The sequence below is a fragment of the Dipodomys merriami genome, unplaced genomic scaffold (genome assembly GCF_024711535.1).
Source record: "Dipodomys merriami isolate MVZ:Mamm:240054 unplaced genomic scaffold, mDipMer1.0.p SCAF_568, whole genome shotgun sequence".
Taxonomy (NCBI): Eukaryota; Metazoa; Chordata; class Mammalia; order Rodentia; family Heteromyidae; genus Dipodomys; species Dipodomys merriami.
Window position 1 is genome coordinate 66,336 of NW_027206144.1, and position 10,560 is coordinate 76,895.

At 33.0% G+C, this 10,560-nt stretch overlaps 1 pseudogene; it reads right to left on the minus strand.

Annotated features, from left to right (window-relative positions):
• Positions 1-1,854: 1,854 nt before the first annotated feature.
• On the minus strand, positions 1,855-1,954 carry LOC138812365 (U6 spliceosomal RNA; annotated as a pseudogene).
• Positions 1,955-10,560: the final 8,606 nt, after the last annotated feature.

Genomic DNA, 10,560 nt, shown 5'->3' on the forward strand with positions numbered 1-10,560 from the left:
AGAAAAAGTGAAATTTAATTGATAGCAAAGGACTACTAATACATTTTGACTTCTCATTAAGCATCTTCAATCATCAAAATCACCTGAAGACAATAGATAGGCGTATTTTTAGATGACAACAAATATCTTTAAAAAAAACAAGAACTTAGGTAGTCATACAAAGGACTTCTATTTTACTATTGCATTATACATTTTTTCGAATGTTAAATACTAACATTAGAAAGCTATTAGAAAGCTCTTTAAGCCCATATGTTGAATAGTGAGTTCTCTCACACTATAACATTGTATTTCCCAAATCATTTACATCGAAGGCATTGTTTCCTATTTTCTCATTCCTAGAATAAGCTGCACGTGAAGACACCACTGGTCCTCATTTTCAGTCTGTACCTTTGAATATTGAGGAAAATCTTTCCTCTGCTCTCTCTAAATTCCCTACTCTCCAGTTAGAATAATTTCGAGTAGTAAAAATGGAAAAAGATAAAATAAATAAATCATGGTGAATAAATATATGCAGAAAATTCACCAGATTTGTCTGACCAGTTCAACCAATGTGAACTATTGGGGAAAAACTTGGACATCTCATTCCCCCTGGCACTCAAAGTCTCTGGTTAGGCAATTCTGATGAAGACAGGAAGTAAGATGAAAAAGTGAGGAATAGTATCAATTGCAAGAAAAAAATGGAGTAGGACCCAAGGAAATTTCATCTTTTGGATCCTGAAATTATTCAGCTTACTATGGTGTGGAGACTACTTTCCAAAAAGGCCACCCAGATGAATACTAGGGATGAGGATGAGTATAACCCTCTTCATCGGGAAGCCTTGAGTGTACACTTAGACATTGTCCATGAATTGGTAGCTTAAGGCAGATATTCATGCAATAATTCTGAATGGCTAGACACACCTGCACAGTGATTATATGTGGAATAATACCAGAGTGGCTTCTTTCTTAATTCATCATGATGCAGATACCAGTCCCCAAACTAAAAGTCTCTTGACCCCCTTGCATCTCGCTGCTGGGAATAGAAATAACAACGATATGCTGTATCTCCTTCTGTGGAACCATTGTATGAAACCAGGTCTGAAGAACAACTTGGAAGAAACTGCATTTGATATTTTTCAAAGGATAAGTAAGTATTACTACCTCTTTGAAGTTGTGGAAGACTGTACATATTGTTCTCCTAAGTTGTAATGATATGGTTAAGTGTATTGAATTTCAAAAATGCCAGTCCATCCTTTGTGTCCCTACAATTTTTTTCACAATACAAAGCAACAGCAATATCTTACTTTAAAAATTCATGGATTCCATGGTATTCTTCCAAGTGAATTGTCTGACTTTGATGTCAAAATGTATTCAAGAGTTGTTTGTATACATCTATAATGATTTCAAGACAGTTTGTGATTTTTTTAAATCAGAAATAATTTTAACATCTTTTGAAAAGAATAGTATAGACACTATAGATGTTCGTGGCACTTTTCTGAAAAAAGCATATCTATGTTTGTATAATGTCCATAATCTATTTAATTCGCTCCTACATATAATAATTTGAATTCTACATTGTTATATAATGTATATGTTCATTAATATGTCCTTTCAGATTGCATTCCATATAGAAAAATTTAAGATTCCTTTTTTCCTAGGTCCTTGTATTTTTTTATTTCTTTGGGATAAAATGACAATGTTAACTAATTTCAAGTTTTGTAAAGATTATGATATGTAAAGGCTTTTCTCAGGTGAAGATTTAATATACTGATGTCAAACTAACCTTTAATTCTATGAATTACTGGTCTTGTTACACTTGTGTTTTTGTAATCAACTTTTTAATAACTGTTTTTCATTTCTTGCATTTGAAGAATGAAAAATATGGAATACTTCACAAATTTTCATATCATCCTTCTGCAAGTGCCATGTTAATCTCTGTATTGTTGTAATTTGGGTAGACCTGCTGCTGAAACATGTAGTATCCTCTAAATTTAAGTACTTAATGATGGAATCTTCCTACAGGCATATATCCATGGTTGAATATTTATAACTAGGAACCCTTATTGTTCCTAAATATGCTATTGATCTTATTTCTCTAAAATTCTTTGTATAATGGGACAAAACCCATTGTTTGGTAAATTGCTCACATTTGCAATTTTATTTTTAATTTTATTTTTAATTCAATTTAATTTTATTTTATTTGCAATTTTTTGTCAATGACTATTTTGTCTTCTTCATTTTAAATTTGATCATACTTTGAAGCCTTTACAGCTAAGTCCAAAGGTGATTGCTTTTCAAGTATTTATTTATCACAACTGAGTTAGCTTTGTGGAGCTAATGGATTCAAAGTAAGCCTTGCTTAAGAGCTACTTCTTAACTTGTGCAACTTAAAATTTCCCAAATGAGGTCTTGCTGGCACAAATGTCTAGCTGACCCTTTACCCTTCTTCCATGTAGGAACAGAACAATCAGAATATCTTACCCTGACAGCATAGATTGTCTACTGGAACAAAACTAACCTTAGTTACAAGAGATCATAGAGAGATGAACAGTTCTGTCAGAATTGTTCAGAATAGAAGGTATTTTATCAAAATATAATTGTTTACTATACTTATCATTTCAAAAGTAGCTAAAGCCAAGAAGGTGAAAAAATTGTTCATATGCATGATTACCTACTGTCCTTTCCTGTCTATCATCCAACCAGGCAGGAACTTACACTACGGACTTTCTATCACCAAATATGTCCAGAGCTCCTGGAGAAGTCCATACGTTTCTCCTCAATATTAGGCCTTAAATTGGTAATGTTTTAATCACAGTGTTTCCTCTTGCCTCTAGGCTGTAAATCAACAAATGGTAAAGCTTTAAGTCTAACTCTACCAAAAACTGAGGTAGAGATAATGGAATAATACTAAAGTTGCCTTTAATACTCTAACCACAACAGAACAATGCAAAACAATTTTTATATTATATATACTTATATATTTTATATTTATATGTACTGATTTTAAATTTCACACAGTGAATCTTATTAGAATTGATAGTTTGACAAATATATTGACAATTATTCTCATAAATAGATTGGAATATAAATAATTAGGTTTAGAATATAAATTAGAATATAAAAAGTATCAATGCAATGTCTTCGGTATAAACTTGTGATACCTTCTAAGTGTTTGTTGTCTTCTGAATTCACATGGTAAAATAACAGTATTGTTTTCCGCTAATGTATAAGGGATTTTATTCTGATGCTCTGTTTATTGTTTTAACTCGCTGGTCCCAAAGGGTTTTTCTCCATATTTCTGAAGCATTCTTACTGATTATACCCAAATTTTGCTGATATAATGTCTAAAAGCTATTATTCTTCTGCAGGACCCACGGGTCCTAGGATAACAGGTTCAAGTTATCTGCATCATCAGATAACAAGGGCAAGACTTCTAACCTAGGCCCATGCAACATGCCAACAGAAAGTAATTGAAGACTAATCTCAATTTCTCATGTCCTATAATATATTTCAAGGCCCCAATTTCTTATAGGAATTAGCAGTAATCAACTGTGAAATGCAATGAAACTTGAAATGAAAGATGAGATCACTAAATAAGAGAGAAAGTACTGTAGTTCAAACTTTCAATTTACAGATGACCAGGCCATATGAGTGAACAAAATCACAAATGAACAAGATTATTTTTAATACCCCTCTCCTAATGATTAATGAAAGATTTCAGTGCAGCAAAAGTTGGCCAAAAAATAGTTTCTGGAATGATAGATCCATAATTGTTCTACCAAGGCTAGGAAAACTTGATTTAGAGGTCAAATATAATTTAGAAAACCATTAAGAAGATCCTTAGTGCTTCAAAACACTGGTACTTCAGAAAACTAGGTTCTGTAGTATAAAATGTCATTCTCAAACCAATGATAACCTACATTTAATCTCCTGAAAGTATATTCATTTTCAAATAAACTATTTAAAATCACATTTGCCAAAATAACACTTGACAAGTAGATGATAGTGACATTACAAGGTTTTCAAGTGTAGGAAGCAAGTTACAATAGAGTTGATTTACTTACCCAGCACTAATACCAAACAAATTCATTCATTAAAGTGTAGAAAGAGTACCCCCACAATTAGTGTTGTTCAGTAGGTGCCTTCCAGAAATATGTTAAATAGATCAGCCTCCCATATTTCAAACCCAAATAATAGGTAATAAAGTAAATTTCATCACATAAAAACGTACCTTGTAAAAAGTCACTAAGAGTTGCCTTATCATGTGTTGTTTTATGTTTTCCCTATCTGTCTAACATAGTAAGAAATATGACTTTAAGTCTTGCATATGGGTACTGATCAGAGATGTGACAAACATAAAATATGTCTTCTTTTATTATCATATTCCTCTACACTAGTAAATTTTAGTTTTCTTCTTTTTCCAAAACTTATAGGTAGTACAAAATATTATCCTATGTAAAATAAAATAATCACATATATTGTACAAAGCCATTTATAAAAACTAGTAGTTAGGAATACATTCTAAGTCATTTTTAAACTTTCTTGCTGACTAAAGGTTAATCTTCCAAATGAATGAGAATAAAATCATGTCTAAGTGCTTCACATCTCCAGTCTTGCAAATTTGTTATTGCAGATGAATGAATTATGGAAATATAAGCTGACATCAGTTCAAGTATATGTGGGATTGAAACTCCACGGAATGTATGTAAACCTTTCAAAAATTAACAGGCAGTTTAACAGAATGAATATCAGGAAATTGAAACCAGAGAGGAACAATAGTAAAGAAATAGAATGAATGAAAAATAGAAAAATGGGCAAGTAAAGCTAGAATACTCAATGTACACATGTAATAAAGGAAGCGGTAAATCTGAAATGAATCTTGGAGAAAGGGTTGGTTCAGATTGATAGAAGGAGTGACTCTGATCCAGGAGCGTTAGACAATTAGATGGACATATTTAATTGTAACACACTTGCACAACCTTTTGAAATTCAGTTAAAAAACACAACAACAAACAAAAACACACAAAAATTACAACCAAACAACAATCTTTAGAGAGTATGAATATTTCCTCTAAAAATTTTAAATCATTAATGAAGGTCAGTCTTTGGAAAAGCAAACAAGCTTTTCAAAGAGAGCAATTTGGGGTAGGGGAGAATTTTAAACAGATTTAAATAGATTGTCTAAGGTTATAATTCACCTGTATCTACTGCAAATATTTTCTTCTGCAAATGCTCTTTGAACTGGATACTCGAGTCCTGAGGCACACTTGATAACTTGTGAAAACAGAATGGAAGAAACAAGATCAAGAACCTATTACTCCACTGGAGAGAAAGCAGTCCTCTTTGTTTTCTCTCGATCTCTTCACTACTCTATTTTCATACTTTTAATAAAGTCAAGTGATTTTGAATTATATCTTTCCTTCTTCGTTCTCGCAAAATAATTGTTCAAAATAATTCATTAAATATTATTTGCCATTATTTTCTATCATGCTGTTTACTTGTCCAAACGAGTCCATTAAACTTCCCCTTTTCATTTGGTTGCCACAGAAACCCAACAACTATGTTAATGAAGACCAACACTAATGCAAATCTTTGTCTCCAAAAAAACAGTCCAAGAACCTGTAATCACAAATATTTAGCTATAATTTTTTTCTTTTTTCTTTTACCTTGAAATCTTCTTGTGTCTAATGTGCCCACAAAAATAAGTACTCCACCCCTTTTTGGTTCAATAAATTCTAACCTCAAAGATATATTTTGCTAACAAGATGCTTAGAGGAAACTAAAGAATAATCCATTTTTATCTTCACTCTTACGACTTTTATCTTCTCTCTTAAGACTTTCCTTAGATACCATATCAGGAACAGTAAAATTATTCTTTGCAAAATTATTTCAATAGATTATTTTTCTCTTGGTCTTGCTTTTGCTCAACAAGATGTATGGAGAAGAATAGAGTTAAATCACCCATTGCTTGGATTACATTGTCTGTTACAAAGGACAATACTTCTTTTTTTTTAATTTATTTTTTTAATTTATTTTATTTGTGAACGTACTGTACAGAGGGGTTACAATTACATGGGCAGGATAATGCATACATTTCTTACCAAGCATTGCAGCCTCCTTCTTTGTTTACCCTTCATATCCTTTCTCAGGCTCCCCCCTCCTCCCCACACAAAACTTTTCCCTCTCTTCTCACCCCCCCCCCGCACCGACTTTGTAAAGCTCGTTTTTGACATGACAACTTGTACTTCTCATTGTTGCAACAGGTCCACCTGAATCCTTAAACGACTTGCTTTTCCCCATCTTCTCCACAAGTTATACTAACATCAAATATAGTAAAAGTGGGGGATATACGGTGGTGGAGCTACATACAAAGCAAGAAAGAAATAATCTTATAAATGCGTTAGAAACACATGCATGAAAGAAAAAAAATATTACAATACATATCTAAGGGTTCATTTTCCTAACATCACTTTATCTGTCCTTTTCCGCTTGACTCACACATATACTAGATATTTCAAATAAGGGAAACCATGGGACCTGTGTTTCTTTGGGCCTGGCTTACTTCATTTAATGTAATTTTTTCCAAGTTTTTCCATTTCCTAACAAATGGGGCAATGTCATTCTTTCTGATGGAGGTATAGAATTCCATTGCGTATATATACCACATTTTCTTGATCCATTCATCTACTGAAGGGCATCTAGGTTGGTTCCATATCTTAGCTATGGTAGATAATGCTGCAATAAACATAGTTGTGCTGGTAGCTTTAGTGTGGTCTTGTTTGTAGACATTTTGGTAAATTCCCAAAAGTGGGCTAGCTGGGTCATAGGGGAGCTCTATGTGAAGTCTTTTGTGGAACCTCCATACTACTTTCCAAAGTGGTTGAACAAGTTTACATTCCCACCAACAATGAAGTAAGGTTCCCTTCTTTCCACATCTCCTCCAGCACATGTTGTTGTTAGAGTTCTTGATTTTTGCCATTCTAACTGGAGTGAGGTGGTATCTCAATGTTATTTGGATTTGCATTTCTTTTATGGTTAGTGATGTTGAGCATTTATTCATGTGTCTATTGGCCATCCTTCTTTCTTCTTCAGAGAAGTTTCTCTTTAAGTCTTTCGCCCACTTATTTATTGGGCAGTTGTTTCTTTGAGGATTTGTTGTTGGGGGATTTAATTTTTTGAGTTCCAAGTATATTTTAGCTATGAGACCCTTGTCCCTTGTATGGCTATTAAAGATATTCTCCCAGTCCATGGGCTTTCAATTGATTTTGCTAGCTATGTCCTTTGCCATGCAGAAGCTCTGCAACTTTTTGCAATCACATTTGTCCAAACTTTCTTTGGTTTGTTGTGTTTCTGGGTCTCTATTAAGAAAATTTTAGCCTGAGCCAACGAGACCTAGGGTTTCTCCTCTTACATCCTGTAATGTTTTCAGAGTGACTGCTTTGACTTCGAGGTCTTTGATCCATTTGGAGTTGATTCTGGTGCAGGGTGATAGATAAGGATCTAGCTTTAGTTTTCTACAAGTAGTTAACCAATTTTGCCAGCACCATTTACTGAAGAGGCTGTCTTTATTCTATTCTATTGTTTTAAGTCCCTTATCGAAGATTAGATGGCTATAGGTCTGTAGGTTAATTTCTGGGTTTTCAATTCTATTCCATTGGTCCTCATACCAATCGGTTTTGATTACTATGGCTTTATAGTAGAGTTTGAAATTTGGTATTGGTATTCCTCTAGCAGTGTTCTTTCTGTTGAGGAGCGTTTTTGATATTAGGGGTCTTTTATTGTTCCATATGAATTTTTGGATTACCTCTTCTATTTCTTGAAGAATGAGGTTGGAATTTTGATAGGTATCGTGTTGAATTTGTAGCTAGCCTTGGGAAATATTGCCATTTTCACGATGTTAATCTTTCCAATCCAGGAGCATGGGAGTTTTTGCCATTTTCTAAGGTCTGTTTTGATTTTCTTTTTCAAGATTTTAAAAGTTTCATCAAAGAGGTCCTTCACTTCTTTGGTTAAGTTAAATCCTAGGTATTTTATTTATTGTGGGGCTATTACAAATGGAGTTGCTTTCCTAATTTCCACCACACTTTTCTCATTGTTGGCATGCAGAAAAGCCATTGATTTGGGGGGGTTAATTTTATACCCTACTACTTTGCCAAAATTTTGAATCAGCTTGAGTAATTTGGGAGTGGAGTCTATGGGATTCTTTAAATACAAGATCATGCAAAGGACAATAATTCTATGTCCTACTTCTATGTCCACTCTTTGCTCTTGCCTGATTTCCAATTAAGCACAGCTTCTTGGCTTCAAGTCTAGTGAAGGTGAAGGACTATACTGCATCCGCCACTGCTACATCTTCATGGTTTCTCTTTTAAAACTCTTTTATTTGGAGGTAGAATTTATTTTCATGTCTTCATTCAATTTGTTTTGCATTATACTAAGCCAAATAGGCTCTGTAAAATCACTTTAGGTAGCAAAAACATTAAGACAATCTATATCAAAAAGTTTGGCCCCCTCCACGGCTGAAGCCAATATCCTTAGCTAGGGCTTCAAAGAACGCGTTTTTTTACCTTTTCAATTTGCTCAATTCTTTTCTGATCCTCAAACTTTTTGTCTTATGTAATAAGACAAGTCTTCACTATCTCATGTTAATGAGGATATTATATTTTTTATCTACTTAGAAATGTGAAATCATTGGTTTGAAGTATACAATCAGATTTTTTCTGTTTCTGTGCTTCACTTGCAAAGACATTGTGGAATGTATTACAAACAGAAAAGTGTAAACTCAATACGTTCTTTCATTTTGAAGAGCACTTTCTCCCTAAATATTTTGACCAAAATTATCTTTATAAGAGAATTACTGTTTATTAATTAAAGGTCAATTCACAAATTTTGATGTCTTTTTTTAAAAAAAAAAGTTTAAATTCCACTACAACCTTTTTTCTCACAGTAAGATATTTCCTGGTTAAGGACAATTCTCATGTTAACCTACAGGATTTACAGCACTGTTTGTGAGTCTTGTTTTTTTATGTGTGAAAATGAGCCATCTTACCTCTCAAGTAAGTCTCCATGGATTTCTTTGCATGAAAGCCTATGTTCCCAGGCAATTTTAAATTTTAATAGGCTCAGTTAAAAAGTTTGAACAATTAAAATTTACCTGTCATAGTTTTAAACCTCTTTTTAAATTCCTTTATCAGACTCACGAATTTACCAATCCTAATTCCACCTTTACCATCAAAAACAGTTAACATGTTGTTTTCATGATATAGTATCCATGAAACTATTATTTCCAGTGGCTTTGTTATGCATATATATGAACATATAAGCTGATCCTGAGCAAAATGAACTCCAAGATATGGACAGAGATATTTATTTGCAGTTGTTGTTTTTAATGTACTATGTGATTTCTATTTTCCCTGGGTTTTTCCCCTATGGGTTATCTCCTACTGTGTTTGGTTTTGGTATTGTGTATACATTTACCTTAATTAGGGAAGGGAAGAGGAACAACAAAATGGCGAGACAAAGGAGAAAAGGAAAACCAATGCAATAGCAATACTCAGAAGACAATATGTTGGAAATGTACATTACAACTTGTGAGGGGTTTCGGGGTGAAAGAAAACTGTGAGAAAAATGAGAGAGGGTATAACAAGTTTGAACAGTTATGTATTCACTGCCTTACAATTAGTAACCCACTGCACATCACTTTCACATTAAAATGAAATTTAAAAAATAAGCTGCATGAAATAAAATTTCACTGTATTGGTATAGTAAATATTATTCTTCATGTAGTAACTTTTTAAAAATCAGTACTATTTGGCATCTAATTTGAATTAATAGCCTCTTCTTTATCAGAGGGCCATCAACTTGAATGTTATATAACTTGACAATATTTTCACAATATAATTGCCAATATTTTCAAAAAAGAATAAATTAGTACTTTCTCATACTAAAACTGAAAACTGTTTAATTCTATAGAAACTCATAACATTTAAAAGTAAATAAGTTGTTAAGAGGACAGGATATGTGTGTTCCTTAAAATAATAACTACTAATAACTACTCACTTTCAAATTCTGAACATTTCATACCTGAGAGATTCAAAATAGTACCTGTTTGCATGTTATGTAATTCTGCAATAGATACATTTTCCAATCGGGTGTTACAGATTGAGAAGTGAACAGAAAAATAGCCACATTCTGGTAAAACTATGAAGCATCGGTTATAATTAATTCTTCAAGAGTAAGCAATTGTTTGTCAGATTAAGCTATTATTTTTATGACCATCAATCCCAAAATTTATGCCATACAGTCATCCTAGCCCAACAGTTTCCAACTTGTAGGGTGCACCTCAAAATTCCCATAATTCACATCACAAATAGCTTATTTCTATTGGAAAAAATACTACACCTATGCTAATGTGATGCCCTACACCACAATAAACTGGGTTTCATCATTTTACCTTCACTGGTATTCCTGAAAATATTATTTATATTTATACTTTTTAACTATCATAGATATTCAGGATGCTAAGATCGGAAGATTACAGTTCAAAGCCCACCCAGGCAGGAAGGTTCCCTAGATTCTTAT